This window comes from Macrobrachium rosenbergii, chromosome 4 (assembly GCF_040412425.1).
Source record: "Macrobrachium rosenbergii isolate ZJJX-2024 chromosome 4, ASM4041242v1, whole genome shotgun sequence".
NCBI classification, from domain to species: domain Eukaryota; kingdom Metazoa; phylum Arthropoda; class Malacostraca; order Decapoda; family Palaemonidae; genus Macrobrachium; species Macrobrachium rosenbergii.
The window spans coordinates 34,936,599-34,954,304 of record NC_089744.1 but is presented as its reverse complement, the minus strand read 5'-3'; the positions used below and the strand labels follow the sequence as shown (position 1 = coordinate 34,954,304).

The 17,706-nt window shown below is 31.7% G+C and overlaps 1 protein-coding gene across 2 annotated transcripts in view; it reads left to right on the top strand.

Annotated features, from left to right (window-relative positions):
• The window catches only part of LOC136832671 (neuronal acetylcholine receptor subunit alpha-10-like), a 415,833-nt gene that overhangs the window by 265,065 nt on the left and 133,062 nt on the right, over nt 1–17,706 (top strand). The gene's annotated exons all lie outside the window — the stretch shown is intronic.

Genomic DNA, 17,706 nt, shown 5'->3' with positions numbered 1-17,706 from the left:
TGCAATGAATGTATTGGTAAAACAGTGCCCCATTTCGAATCAAGGTGCCCCCAAGTAGCCCCTAAGTAACTAGTGATGCATAACAATGAAAAACATATTTAATCATATGTTGAGCATCATGACATCGTTAGTAGCGGTCTTGTAAAGATTCTACTTCCTCAGGCCCTTTGGCTAACTTCAGTGCTTTTCCAGAACATCTGTGAAGAATAACTGAAGTAACAAGCAAGGAAATAGGATGATTGTTTTCGCAAAATGGTTTTACAAGATTGTGCGAAATTTGAAAATTGGAGCAAACTAAAGTTGAAGTTGGCAGCTAGGTGAGGAGATATCAATGATGAAACAGGATGCCAAAGGTTAATGGATGGCAATGCATAAGAAACAGTTTTGACTAAAATTTGCTAGCACTCCGTGAACGAGTGGTAATGCTAATACCTACAAATACCAACGAATGACTACATTTATTCAAATGGAGAGTAAGTCAGGGCAGCTCATATCAGGGGGAAAAATGCTGAGTGGAGTCATCAGAAAAAAATCTCTTCTAATATTCACATATTTTCAGCGCAAGAGGTTCACCCTTCTTCTCTTTGGAAAATATCAGGTTTTCCTTCAATTCCATATCGCTAAAGGAAGCTTCGGCGAAAATCTCCTGCTAGTCTTCATGATGACACTTGGTGTTCGTTTAACGGAGACTGTACTAAGAACCACGCAGCGTTGTTGCCTTACTAGTCTTAATTGATACTGTTTACATAATATGGTGGTATGTATTGATTGATTTAGTAATCTTATTCTTCTTTTATTTTCTTCTCTCCATTATTTCTGCTTTTCACATGTCATTACACTCTACGGTTGCTTATTCTCCAAAAACGATAAATTATGAAATGAGTCATAGAAAATCCCTGCATCCATGCGTGCAGCATGCATTCGCTATGTGTATATATATCACCTACTGTACTGATTACGAGAAAGGCCCTTTTATTCTACCTCGTTTAAGGATTGTTGTATTTACAAAGTCATCAACGACATACCGTACTCCCTTTGTCTGGAGTCTGGCTCTCCAGCATAATTAGAGGAATTCTACCAGTCCCTCGGTCTAGAACTCCTCAGCCTTATTGAATAAAGGATATATTTTTTCCCTTTTGACTCAAACGATCTCCTTTTTGGAAAATTCCTAACCGAATCAGAGAACTGAAATGAACTGGTCTTTGATATCCTGGTTCTCTTGAAGACTGCCCCCTTTCATCATTCCCTCTTCCATCATCCCCACTGGCATGGAGTGTGTTCCTCCATTAAGAGTTAAGGTCGAAGTTTTGCAGGCTTTTGTTCGTAGGTCGTTGTCTCATTCTTATTACTTCCGAAAGAAAATTGGGATAATGTACTATGGCCACTTTGCTTAGGTTTTTGGCTTCTAAATATATTTGAAATCGTTGTTACAAAGTTAAGCATTTTAAATGCAGTTACATAGTCTTTCCTCTTATATCATTGTTCGTATTCAATATATAAATACATATGTGTGTGCGTGTTTGTGATATATATATATATATATATATATATATATATATATATATATATATATATATATATATATATATATATATATATATATATATATATATATATATATATATATATATATATATATAAATATATATATATATATGTATGTATGTATGTATGTATGTATGTATGTATGTATGTATGTATGTATGTATGTATGTATGTATGTAGTGAAGGTAGACAGATGTTTTGGAAATCTAATTCTCAGTTTCGTTGTTTTTCCATAACAACATCCTCAAGTCTAAAAGAGACACTGGTCTATATAGTTAAAACAATATACAATCTTTATTGGCTGACAAAGCTGAGTAAAGGTGGCAACAATAGATGAAACTGAAAAAATCTTTAAAATTATTTGTAACAGTATATGAAATACTCAGTGGATAAAGCATAAACTGAACAGTTTACAGTATAAATGAAAAGCTAGATAAATCTTAGTACAAGTAAGGGATAAGAAGAATTGTCAAGTTTTAGATCTGGTTTCCTGATATATATTTCGATCGAATCGCAGATTCTCAATAATGATTCTTCATTAAAAACACCAAGAACACTAAAATGATCAAGTCTTTTACCTGTGTTACATTCCTCAGTGTGGTGTAAAATTGGAGAAATGCCATAATGGTCAAAAGATCTGGTCTGGACTGACCCCTTGGACGGGCCAATGTAGGTGGCGCTAAAAAAAATAAGTATAGGTGTTGTCAGACGAAGATCGGATGGTAGTTTATCCTTGTGGTTCAACAACGTTTGAATAGCAACCACTTGGTAAAAATGAACTTGGGGTTAATGTGAAGAGAGCTAAACTTCAGTATGTTTTTCAGTTCTCTGGCAACGTATTTACAACATGGATCACTTACTGTATATCGCTCATTTTAAAATACATAGTCAGTTGATCAACCCTTTGTATATCTATTTTGCTATTTACACTGAGAGATTTATTTGTCGATTGTTGTCACCTTTACTCAGCTTTGTCAACCAATAATAACGGTATATTCTCATAACAATAAAAACTGTAATGTCTCACTTAGGCTTCAGAATGTAGTTATGAAGAAACAGCGAAACGCGTCGGAAATGAGCTCTACTTTTCCTACTGCAAATTATATATATATATATATATATATATATATATATATATATATATATATATATATATATATATATCCCTTTTATCCAAATATTACTGTGCTGACTGTCCAAGTTATCCAGGTATTACTGTACTGACTGTCCCTTTTATCCAGAAATTACTGCACTAATTGTCCCTTTTGTCCAAATATTACTGTGCTGACTTTCCCATTTATCAAGGTATTACTGTTGTGACTATCCCTTTTATTCAGGTATTACTCTACTGACTTTCCCCATTTATCCAAGTATCACTGTACTGACTGTCCTTTTTATCCAGGTATTACTGTTCTGACTGTCCCTTTTACCCAGGTATTAATGTTCTGACTGTCCCTTTTATCCAGGTATTACTGTCCTGACTGTCCCTTTTATCCAGGTATTACCGTCCTGACTGTCCCTTTTATCCAGGTATTACTGTTCTGACTGTCCCTTTTATCCAAAAATTATTGGGGTGACTGTCCATTTTATCCAGGTATTACTGTGGTGACTGCCCATTTTATTCAGACATTACTGTGCTGTCTGTCCCTTTTATCCAGGTATTACTACGCTGACTGTCCATTTTATCCAGGTATTATTGTGATGACTGTCCCATTTATCCATATATTAGTGTCGTATCTGTTCCAATTATCCAGGTATCATTGTGCTAACTGTCCCTTTTATCCAGGTGGTATTACTGTGGTGACTGTCCCATTTACCCTGGTATTACTGTACTGTCTGCCCCTTTTATCCAAGGATTTCTGTACCGATTGTCCCTTTTATCCAGATATTACTGTGGTGACTGTCCATTTTATCCAGGTATTACCGTGTTGACTGTCCATTTTATCCAGGTATTACTGTGGTGACTGTCTAAACCTTGATGCAGAATTATTAATCACAAGAGAGAAAAGCTTTTTCAATAATATATTTTTAAAGTATCGAGTACATGAAATGAGGTATGATAAACCCGTAGAGTTTATTTACCATAAGTTACAAAAGGAAGGGGGAAAGGGGATGGGGGAAGGGGAAGCGGGTACGCGTTTGAAACCTACCATATTATCTAAGTGTGGTCAAACGATGGCCACTTGCCAGATTTTGTCTAGATCGGTCAAACAGTTCAGATTTGTATAGTGCACTAAGTTAAGTATATCTTAGTTTAACCAGACCACTGGGCTGGTTAACAGCTCTCCTAGGGCTGGCCCGAAGGATTAGACTTAGTTTTACGTGGCTAAGAACCAACTGGTTACCTAGCAACGGGACCTACACATACAAACATATATAGATATATATATATATATACATATATATATATATATATATATATATATATATATATATATATATATATATATATATAACTACAAATAAATTCATATATATACATACTGTATATATATATATATATATATATATATATATATATATATATATATATATATATATATATATATATATATATATGGATATTTATATTTGTAACGACAATTTGGGAATATCACTATACCCCATTTTAAGTTCTTTGCTTCCGAGAGATAAATGTGCATAGAGATATGTGCATAGATTATATATATATATATATATATATATATATATATATATATATATATATATATATATATATATATAATCTATGCAATCTATTTATCTCTTTGAAGTAAAGAACTTAAAATGGCGTAGAGCAATATTCCCAAATTGTCGTTACAAATATAAATATCCATATATATACAGTATATATACATATATATGAATGTATTTGTAGTTGTGCATATATATGTAAATAAACATATATATATATATATATATATATATATATATATATATATATATATATATATATATATATATATATATGCTTGTATGTTAGTGCGCTATACAAATCTGAACTGCTTGGACTGATCTAGACAAAATCTGGCAAGTGGCCATGTTTGACCACACTTAGATAATATGGTAGGTTTCAATATATATATATATATATATATATATATATATATGTATGTATATATATATACATATATCTATATATAGATAGATATATAATGTATATATAATATATATATATATATATATATATATATATATATATATATGTGTATATACATATATATATATATATATATATATATATATATATATATATATATATATATATATATATAATATTGACAGTTTGGGTAAAATAACTAATACCCCATTTTCTTTATCTTTTCTTAGATAGGATCCTTATTGCATTTTTTCCGTATTCGATAAGTATTATATATACATATGTGTGTGTGCATGTGAAATCACATAAGCAATTCTCTCTCTCTCTCTCTCTCTCTCTCTCTCTCTCTCTCTCTCTCTCTCTCTCTCTATTTATTCGCTAAACCCCTTCTCCTAGCCTAGCATAAATGCATTGCATTATTTTATCATTCACAGCCATAAAATAAGAGAATGGGTCCTCGGGAGAGCCTAAATCTCCAAATTACACAGTTTCTCGGTTCATACCTTTTATTGCGAGACATTCTTTTTCCTGAGGACGAGATTTCTCGTGATAAGCTCGAGGAAGAAGCATCTTGTGAATTTAAGGAAATTTAAGGACTCCGGAAAGGAGGAGGGCGTTGCAGATGCCTGGAATCAGGAGGAGCGTGGGTGGGGATGCATGGGGCGTTGGGTGGCGGAAATGGCATCCCTCGGTTGCAGTAGAGATGGTTTCTGTGGGGTGAAGTCGCCAGGAACATGAGGGATAGGTAGTCGCGTGGGAGGACCTTTCCGAAAATAATGTTTATCTTTATTATGAATGATTATTTACTATTAAAACTCTATTTTCTTCAGGGGATATCTGCTAATATATCGTGAACTATTGTTGGCATTTTGGCATTCTTTCCAAATGCTGTTTGTTTCAAAGTAAAAGTAACCTCTACAATAGACAAATAGACAGATACATATAGACGGATAGATATATAGATTGATAGATAGGTAGATAGAATTTGAACCTAAATCAGAAAAAAAACCATGCTCCACTTTTCTTAGCACAAGAGCAAGAGTTTCTAGCCCAAGAATGATAATTAACGCAATTTGCATGGTAATTTTAGTTTTTTTTTTTTACGTGTATGCGTATTACTAAGCAACAGCCAACGTTGGGCAAAGCAGCTCCCCTTCCCACACCCACACCTACGCACACGTGCACACGAACAAATAGATTTATATATATATATACATATATATATATATATATATATATATATATATATATATATATATATATATATAAATATATATATATATATATATATATATATATAAATATATATATATATATATATATATATATATATATATATATATATATATATATATATATATAAATGGATACACCAGCAGGAAAGCGCCATCTGCATATCAGTAAGGAGGACACCAAGGCCAAAACCCGGAACAGCATTTTACATAACTTTATTGGGACATGTTTCGAGTAGCACTCTCACTCGTTATCAACCTACAAAATTAAAATGACGACATTACAATTCTTATAATGAAATTCAAAATAATACAGTAAAATTACTATGAAAATAAGAATACGTTTAAAAGATGGTTACACCTTTGAAATATAAGATGAATTTGATATTGACACTAGTAACCAGAGCATATAAAATCTGTTCTAGCTTTTTGAATTTGCATATGAATTGGAATTTCTAAGGTCACTTTTAAAAACAATGGCTATCCGTTGAATTACGTAAACACATATATTGATAAACAGCTTTCGAAATTATATGTAAACAAACAACCTGAAACTACCAGTGTAAAGAAACCTGTTATTTATTTACCTTTAACTTTTACTGGAACTCGTAGCTACGATCTAATAAACAATTAATTTCTATTATGTCCATCGGTTACCCTCAGCTAGATATCAAAATATATTTCACTTTGCAAAATAAATTAGGCAATTTCTTTAAAATTAAGGACCCTATACCAGCAAGCCTTCGGTGCAATCAGATCTATAAATGGCAGTGTGGTGGTTGTGATGCCACTTACGTTGGAAAAACTACCAGATCAGCTTGGATGAGATGATTTGAACACCTTTCAAGGCCTAGTTACAGTGCAATTAGAGAACACACCGAGGAGACTGGTCATCCTTTACATATTGATGATTTTTCAGTTTTAACCACTGCTCAGTTTGCTACAGACCTCGACATTTTAGAAGTTCTATACGCCATCAAGATAAAGCCTTCTTTGGCTAGAAATGTGGCTGTAACCTCACTTTTGTGTTTTTAATCTGCGTTTTACTGGTTTGTATATTAATTAGTATGTTTGTTGTTCCTTTGTACCTTCTGTTTTTGTGACTTAAATTTTTGTATTTTGCTTTATTTTATTTTATTCTTTTATTCTTTGATTAGCCATCTCTTAAACGTATTCTTATTTTCATAGTAATTTTACTGTATCATTTTGAATTTCATTATAAGAATTGTAATGTCGTCGTTTTAATTTTGTAGGTTGATAACGAGTGAGCGTACTACTCGAAACATGTCCTAATAAAGTATATATATATATATATATATATATATATATATATATATATGTATGTATATGTATATATATGTACATATATTTAGATATATAACTATATATATACCGTATATATACTTCTATATATGTGTGTGTGTTGTATATAAGGAATGTTCAAGGTTTACCAATAATATTATGATAATAATATTCAGTGGCGTCATTAGACTTGCCAATGCTTGTAAACTAGGAGATGTCGAAAATAATGATCATCAATCATTCTACAGGACTTTGATAACAACAATTCTACTTGAAGCTTGGATATACGGCAAGTTAAGTTTAGGAAAGTTTTTTCTATTTTATACTCTCATTCTAAAATCATATAAGTTTCGATGAAATGAAAAGAAAAAAATTGGGTTTGCGAAATTTTTTTCTAAAGCTCCTGCAGTCGTGACCTTTTAAACAGTTTTGATATCTTAAACATATGGCCATATCGGATAACAAAGTTTCCAAAGAGCCTGCTACGGATTTTTTTTTATTTTTAATTACCTCAGTTTGAGGGCTTATTCACCTGCATCAGTAAATTTCCACCTGTCCAATAGTTATCATGAATATTTGTATAATGAAAAAAGTGCCTTATAGTTAACGAGGGTAGAGAGAATTTAATTCTGTTGTCATGCACATGCACATAAGCCTTTTGATCCATAAAATACGTATCATAACAGTAACGACAAAATCTAATACGATCAGCTATTGTGGCAGTCATTTTAGTTTTTCTGCTTTTAGTTTATTTCTTATTTCCATTTATTAGGGACTCTCTGTTCTATAGGAGCTTGCTTTAAAAGCTGATGCCTCTTTTTGAACTGTGCGATATATTTGCATACTCTTATGGCAACTTTCCAATATATAAAACACCAAAATAATCTTTGGAGTTATCAAAAATTTTTGGAAATCTATAACTTCTCTAGCTATTCATATTAGTAGCAGCAGTATTCTTATCGTTTAAGAGTATGCAAATATATCGCTCAATTCAAAAGCGGCATTAACATATAAAGCCAGTTCCAATAGAACAGAAACTCCCTAACAAACGAAAATAAGAAAAAACTAAAACCAGAAACACTGAAATGACTGCCGCAATAGCTGATCGTATTGCGTTTTGTCATTACTTTCATGGATCAAAGGCTTATGCTCATGTTTTGCATGACAAAATTCATTCTACCTACTTTAATTAATATCAGAGCATTTATTCTAGTCTGAATGAGCTTATAGCAACCGGTATTTGTAATTTGCGTTTTTTAATTACAACTCATATAAAAATTAATCCAATTGAATAGCACGTAATTTTGAAACTAGTTTTATTCCCTCTTTTCCCATGAGGCATAACAACCTAAAACACATTCTTGCTATGAAAGCCTGGCCATATAAAGCAAGCCTTTCATTGCATTACAACCTATTAGCTCGCAGAGTTTCGTTGAGGTCACGTCCGCCTTCAAGGTAATTTCATCGGCATTTATCTAAAAACATTAAGGGGGGAAATAAAAGACCCAGAGGCTTATTATGAGCCGCGCATTAAGTCCGCTGTGTCTAAAAGCCTTCGGTGTAACAAAATCGTGATGTATTCTGCTCTGCCACAAAGGAGGTTCATTCTGCTTCGCCTGTTTTGCTTTGAGTCAATTTGCTCTGACGCTGTCCCTTAAAATTATCATAGGACTGGGTTCGCTTGCCTCTCCATCACAGTTTCTCTTCCTCCTTCCTTCTCTTCCTATTAACCCCGCACCCCACCCCCCTCCAGCCTTCCACCTTTCCATCACCACTTTATACCCTGAACAACCCCAACCCCCTCCCCCCTACTCCCTTACCACGATAAATCCTTCCTACATAAACCTGGTCATCCATGAAATTTGCCATTTTCCCGAAAATGAAAACTTTGAACTTTAGTGGGTAAAAATACATCGTGCAGTTATAATAAAAAAAGAGAACAATATTAGATCTGTTTCATCTTGAATAAAGGTAAGGTTATTTGTAAGAATACTGATGTGTGAGTGTACATGAGTGTTTTCATCTAAATATGCACATACGCCTAGACATGTGGAAGCAATAGCAGCATATATTTCGGATGAAAGTTTCAGTTATTAATGAATGCTGTGTAATGTGTTCTATTTACAAAATCAAGCAGCTCCTAAGCTGAAGATAGAAATAAATAACTAACCATATATTTGCATATAATATATATATATATATTTATATATATATATATATATATATATATATATATATATATATATATATATATATATATATATATATATATATATATATATATAAACATATACTGTATACAGATATCTATATTTACACAACACATACATATATTGTATATATATATATATATATATATATATATATATATATATATATATATATATATATATATATATATATATATATATATATATATATATATATATATTCGAAATTGATCGACGTAGATTTCTTTAATCCTTACCATGCAGAATCAGTTTCCCGGCTAATACTAAGTTACGGATATTTAAAAATTGGGAATATCCTAACACCAATGATAGTAACTGATTACGATTTGCAATATGAAACAGTAGATTTGGAAATTGGGGAAATGACAAGTCTCTTCTTCACTTCCACTTCTATCCTTTGTTTCCAATCTATACAATTAACTAAAAGGATCAAATATGCATCCAATTAACCAGAGCTATGCATATAAAATAGCCACCACTTTAAATAGATAATTAGGTTACTCATAAAATAAAAATCCTATTAGTGCATGGCTGGTAGCAGTTGAGATCAGTAGACAGCTCAAATCAATTTACACGTCACATAATTTCAATGTTGTCTATTGCGGCACTGAAGGTAGGAAGAACTCTTTTTCTCTACAGAAACGTCTGAAAATGCTTCACAAATATCCTTATGAACAAAAACTCTGGGTATAAAAATACTTTGTTTAGATTTTTTGAATAAACTCTGAGCCCTTCTCATTACGTAAAGCAAAGTGATTCCTAGGGGGAATTTCTTCGCAATGATTTCCTCGAAATGCGTAGAATGAAATATTCCCCCGAGAGAGTTCTGCGCTTTCTTTTTTGAAAGAGAGGATATTTTCCTCTCTAATTACGGTCTCTCATCACAAACTCATCTTCATTTATTTGTCTCTCATCCATCTAGCTTCGTTTGACTGGATGGGAGTTGGACGTCCTAGTTTTGTCCTAGTTTTTTCTCTTTATTTAGGGTGAAATGGACTGTGAGGGGAATTTCACCCTAAAAGTCATACAAATTATTCATTTGTATGACTTTTTTTTATTTATGTAGTCATTACATTTTCTGTAGATAGACAGGGACTAATGTTTTGCTGTTAAATGATTCTGTATGGTGTCACATTAGCTCATTTATCTCACAGTATGATTGGACGTATGATCAATTTGTAACACAATATGGGCTGACTTTAAATACAGTTTCTAAAAAACACATTTAATACATTTACTGGTGGTAAAGAACGACCGAATTGCCTCGTATTCTGGTTTAATTCGAGACCTTTAACAGATCGCTTCATAAACTGATTCGCAACAAAGAGTTCAGTTGCATTCCGAGATCCGCGATAAAAAGGACAAGCTGTTGGCTATTTTGCCTCAGGAGTTTTGGATTTGAAACATGGTACTAACAGCAGGAGGTGATGAATGCATCAGTTTACTAAACGCAACCCTAAAACCTTTTATCGACCGTTCGGATTTCGTTGAGGCGGCATCAGAATCATCATATAAACAGAATGACCTGTTTGCTGCTTCGAATCCGAGTTCGAACTAAGACGTTAACGATGTCAGAAGTACCACTGCCACATCATTTCAGAATGATAAACTACCAGAAGCTGTCATTATATTTGTCAATAATCGTATGTTTATAATGGACACCGGGTAAACATGACATAACTCACCAGTGAAACGAATATTATACCTTTGAGCTGGCTGCGAGAAGCAAATTCGAAGGGTTGCGCTTTTGCCTTTTGCTTCCATTTTACCATTTTTGGGATGCCATTTGACATTTCGAGTATTTTTGAAAGGGGAAAAATTATGATTCTTTCATTCTCTGTCCTTTAATAAATCACTGTAAGTTTTGAAATCAAATGCACGTAGGTATAATTTTAGAATGCGATACAATTTTCAAGGTGATCCAAGCAACTCTTCTTCTGAATCCTTACAATTACCACAAGAAATGTCATAAATCAATACAAAATAATAGAATAATATATTTGACATACCTTACTTAGAAAACAGCAGTCAGAAAACAGCAGTCAGAAAACAGCGGTCAGAAAACAGAAGTTAGAAAACAGCAGCTAAGTAGTTTTTGTCATGAATACCATCTATCCTCTAAATGAACCTAGAACAACCAGGTAAGGCTTACAATTTACAGTTGTAAAATACTTATTGTTACTGAAAGTCAAGTATTAATTCTACAATTTATTGTCTCACCATTTAGCTTGGCTCAGTGCAAAGGCAAATTCCGATTAAATAATCAAGGGTATTTCCTTTTACCTTTTTAATCCCATGATGGACTCTGTAAAGCTTTGAACCTGTAGAATTAAATCCGCTTGGATTTAATTCTACTGATGTTTACTAGATTCCATAAAACTAAAGCCAAATGTTTTTACTCCCCGAAGCAGTTTTCCGGTTTTTTTAATTCGATAAAATGCCTTGAAAATAAACACTTGTTTGAAAAGGTAATTGTTGATGAAGAATACAGAAGGATGTAGTAAAATTTAAATGAGTTTCTACTAAGTTCACTGACATGTATAACAAACAGAAAATGGAAAATATTTGTAATGTACTGATCTGATGCAACTCGGCTCTCAGAATATTTATATATCATTTATTGATTTCTGGAAAATTTTAGTGCCAGAGTTTCTATAGAATGTCTAAGTTTCATCAAAAGCTGATATTCATTGAAAAATGAATTATCATATTTAAATTTGGACATTTTGTAAACATATTTGTGACCGAATTTCATATAATCTTTAAATAATATTAACATTAATATCTGACGTAATGACCGTCTTTTTACTTTTACAAATCTGTGTAAAATTCTAAAAAAATCAAAACCAAAATACATTTCTGATCGAATTTCAAAATTTCTACATCTGTTTCAAAACTGAATTTGATAGACTAATATCAGTAATATATATTAATGAATTAAAACACTCTGTATAGGATTTATTAGAAAGATGCTGTCACTAAACTTGAAATATACTTAAAATCTGAAATATATTTAATACTGTACATTCTTCGATCCTTCTAGAACCACGAAATCTTATGAAAATTTTGTGGAATTTTTCTTACAAGAAAATTCATTAGTAAATGATCCAATAAAAGTATTAATAACTATCTTGAAGCAGATAAACAAAAGAACAATATTATAAATAAAATCAGTAAATACAAAATAAAAAGAAATGCGCTAAACATATTATTCAGTAGTCAATAAATAAGTGAAAAAATAACATTAAATTTATTATCTAACAGTCAGTAAATAATTTTTTTTAAATTTAACTAATTATTTAATAGTCGATAAATAAGTTTAAAAACCCGTTAAACTTATTATTCAATAGTAAATAAATAAATTTAAAAGCAATAAACTTATTATTTAAATAAGTGACAAAATAACGTTAAACTTCTTATTTAATAATCAGTAAAGAAATGAAAAAAAATTTATTTATTTTTTAATAGTCGATAAAGTGAAAAAAACAATATTAAACTTATTTTTTACGTCAATAAATATATAAAGAAAATATTAAACTTATTATTTAATTATCAATAAATAAATTAAAAAATAACAATAAACTTATTATATGATAGTCAATAGATAATTGAAAAAAATGTACGTAAACTTTTTATTTAATGATTAATAAATAAATGAAAAACATAACAATAAACTTATTATTCAAGTCAGCACATAAATGAAAAAAAAATAACAAGGAAATTATTATTTAATATTCAATAAATAATTGAAAAATAACGTAAAACTTATTATTTAATAGTCAATAAAAAAAATAAAGAATATAACAATAAACTTATTATTCAAGTCAATAAATAAGTGAAAAAATAACATGAAGCTTATTATTTAATACTCAGTACAGAAATGAAAAAATAACATTAAACTTATTATCATCAGTCAAGTAAAAACTTAGTATTAAAATTATTATTTAATAGAAAATAAATAAGTTAAAAAACCATTAAACTTCTTATTTTATTGTCAATAACTAAATGAAAAAATAACAATAAATTTATCATGAATAAATAAATAAATAAATAAATAAATAACAATGAACTTATTAGTTAATATTCAATAAAAAAATGTAATAGTCACTAAATATATAATCTTATTATTTGATGGTCAAGAAATAAATGAAAATAACATTAAACTTATCATTTAATGGTCTATAAATAAGCGAAAAAATCTTTTAGCTTATCATTTCCTGGTCAATAAATAAGAAAAATAATAACATTAAACTTAGTATTTAATAGTCAGGAGTAAGTGAAAAATATAACATTAAACTTATTATTTAAGAAATAAAAAATTAACACTAAACTTATTATTTTACGGCCAACAAAGAAATAAAAACATAACACAACACATTATTTCACGGCCAATAAAAAAGTGAAAAAAAAAACTTTACCTATCACCTAATTTTTAACAAATAAATGAATATAAGCGACGAAATAGTGAAATACGAAAGGCAAAAAATAAAAGAAAGGAAAAAACAAGTCGGGGAAAAGATTCGATATCAGGGACGTCTTCGCCAATATGATATCGAAGGGAGATGGGAATTAAGTATCACCCTTTTCGGGGAGTCATTTGGCAAGCGCTCGCCCCGGATCCCATTCTCTTAACTTTATGGCGATTTGTAGAAGAGAGATCTCTGAATATTCGTGCGCTTGGAGAGAGAGAGAGAGAGAGAGAGAGAGAGAGAGAGAGAGAGAGAGAGAGAGAGAGAGAGAGAGAGAGAGAGCTAAACTTTTAAAAATTTTTAGATTAAAATGTTCTTACTTTAATTCAAATGTTTCATCTCACTTCCTATTTATCAAATCCCTCCTCAAACTATAAATCCTTCTCTCTCTCTCTCTCTCTCTCTCTCTCTCTCTCTCTCTCTCTATTATTTAAGAAGGTTGTATTCTACTTAAATTCGTCAGAATATAACCTCTCTGTGAATGACTCCTCTCTCTCTCTCTCTCTCTCTCTCTCTCTCTCTCTCTCTCTCTCTCTCTCTCTCGTACACATATTCACAAACACACACGCACATACTTCAATAATCTTCCTGTGCCATTATATAACCATTTACTAATTTCTGTACGAAGCACTGAGCAGTTTATTCAAATGTTTCCATACAGTAGATTTTTGGGTCGACATGCATTTGTTTGTTTTCTTATTTATTTACTTAATTTTATTGGAGTAACAATAAATGTATTATGACAGTTTTTTCAACAGTCAAAAGAACATTGCTGAAAATCATAAGAAAGAAGCACAATGAAAACTGGCACCTATTTAAATCCCAGGAGGTAAAATGGAAATTATAAAAAGGGTAAGAAAGAGACAAAGCAAAAATGGAAGGTAAAAAGTACAAAAAATAAAGGAAAACAATAGTTCAGTCTGCTTCGATCTTTTGCATTTTTCCCTTTTCCCTCTACATATTTTAGGTATATATTCCGACTGTATTCGGTTCTGGTCTATCTCTCATACTTTGAAGCTCAAACCATTGTTTTGAATGACTGACTGGTTCATCAAACTAACGTCATAATATTAATGCCCATCGACTTTACGATTCGAGGATTATTTCAGATTCATATATATATATATATATATATATATATATATATATATATATATATATATATATATATATATATATATATATATATATTTCCCAAGTAAAGGTAAAACCCAACTGAATGTTTTATAAGCATCCAGAACAAGCAACAGATAATCTCTCTTACAGAAAAAACCTTAATAGAAATGTCAAAAATAAAGCGACCTATTTCATCTCTGTTAAACGTAAGATTTAAAATTGTCTTCTCAATCAGCACAAGGGAAAGTGAAAGGGTGCTTCTTTTATCAAGGATATTTGTCATGTATTATTCAATATACCCGTATACTTCAAATGAAGAGAGAGAGAGAGAGAGAGAGAGAGAGAGAGAGAGAGAGAGAGAGAGAGAGAGAGAGAGAGAGAGAGAGAAGGCTCATCTATGCGAGTCATTTGGAAGGAAGCGCCAAGTTATCTCGAAAGGAGAAAAAGGTTGAGAAATATTCCCCTGTAAGTAATGACGGTGAAGTAATGCCTCTCTACGGAAAACCCACAGACAGCTTTTCATTTCAACAGACCGCCGGAAAAATCGATCCTCAAACGGAAAAACCAGCTTTAAATCTTCCCTTTCGAATTTTCTATTTATTTATTTAATTATTTTTTTATTATTGTTATTCTCCTTCTCGTAATGTAGGAAGTGGCTCTCTCTGCTTACAGACCAGGTGACCTGTCTTCGACAATGAGAGGACGATATTGGCGAGTTTATTTATTGACCTCAGTGAATAACGTACCTGATTCATAGTTGATTCTTGTGGGCCGTAACTTGGAGTGGGGAAAGAGAGGAAGTCAGAGAAAGACAACAGCAGTAGAAAAGTGGTTAATGCTCTGTCAAACAATCACAATTAAAAACAAGAGCGCCTCTTAGATATTTTAATCCCGTCACAAAAAAACTGAATATTTTCTCGTCTTGAAGGAGACAAGACGAGCCCCCTCTCTTTAGAAACAAGCGTGGAATCGGGAATATTCCCTGAATGACAGAGAGACCTGAAAAAGCAGGTGGTTCTAGTTTTAAATTTCTAAAGGACTGTGGGTGTAAAAAGAAAAAAAAAAAGATGGGAAAGAAAATTCAGTAGGAGACTTTGAATGCAGATATAAAAAATAATGTCTCTCGAAGGCAAGTTGTGGAAAAATAACGACGTGCTAAGTGGCGGAATGGCAACAAGAAAATAATGATTCAGGTCTTTGTGACAGAAAAATCATTGGATTCTTTCAGTAAAAGAAAGGACGGTTCTTAGTGAAAATGCGTTGCCATATAATAGAATGTCCCGAAGTATCTTTCGATTTAAGACCCATTCATCTTTATCCTTATTCTCCTTCATCGAATCCGGGCTTTATTAATGATGATCTCGGTGAAATTTCCACGAAGAAAAAATGGCTCTAGTATAAAAAAAAATTAATGATTTATCATCGATGACTGGTTGGAATTTTTCAGAATTTTTCCTCCTAAGTAAATCTCACTTGGGAATACTTAAATAACATGAATTTCATATTATGAGTGCAATGCGCTATCATAAGAATGAGTAAACTATAAATACCTTTAAAACATCATTACACAGCAACCAACGGCAATTCTATCACACGTAAAAGAGAGAAAATAAATGAGAAGAACCTTCAGGAGGAGGAAATTCGAACTTTTGTCGTAAGTGATACGGCAAGGAATCGACACAATCCATGTTTAACAGGAAGAAGAGATCCTCTTAACATATGAAAGAGTCGGAAAAATCTTCCTTCTCCGGCCAAGAGAGATGGCCAGGATCTTTCTCATATCGTACAGGAACCAGATGGAAACGTTTCATGAAAGTTGACAGCATCAAATCTCATCAATTCCCGTCAAGTGCAGCCAGATACTGTCTGACCTTTTTCTTGCTTCTTTTTAATCCATTCACGTCTGGAGATAACGTGTATGTATATACATACACACACACACACACACACATATATATATATATATATATATATATATATATATATATATATATATATATATATATACATAAAAGCATTACACATACATGTAAGCAGATAGATAGATGGATGGAGACAGATAGATAGATAGAAATACACATGCATGCGTGCACATGCAATCGTGCTTGTAGCACACACAGACACATGCATACACATATATATATATACATATATATTTTTCATGTTATTGCCTTGTAATATGTATAGTATTCCACGATTTTGATATATTTACTATTCTAGTTGTAAAGTGTTCTGTGTAATGGCAATAGTTGTTGAAATGTTGTATGTAGTGTAATGTCAGATCTCAAAAGAGTTAGTGATTTAGATAACTTAGCAGCATAATTTAGAATTAATAATACATTTTAATAATAACATAGTATGTGACCGAGCATTTTGTCTCCCAGCAACGTGTTTTGTACTCGTGATTTCGTAGGTCGTGTTTTGATTTGGTTATCATCGCAAAAGATAACACGTTAACAAGTGAGGGAATGGCAATTGAGTCGTGTAAGGTTTTGTCTCATATAGGAAAAAGACGAATGATTTCAGTCTTTCATGTACTGTTCTTGAAACCAACTTTGGTTCTTCATCTTGTTTTGAAAGCGTGCTGTTTGTGACTAGCCAGATGCCGTCTGTTTTGATCGTGTTGAGATTTTGTTAAGAGCTTTGTCCCATACGATTTTCTGCTCGAGTCACATATACCTTTTTGAGAGTAAATGCACATATCTTGATCGATTACATCATGTTTTGTAAGA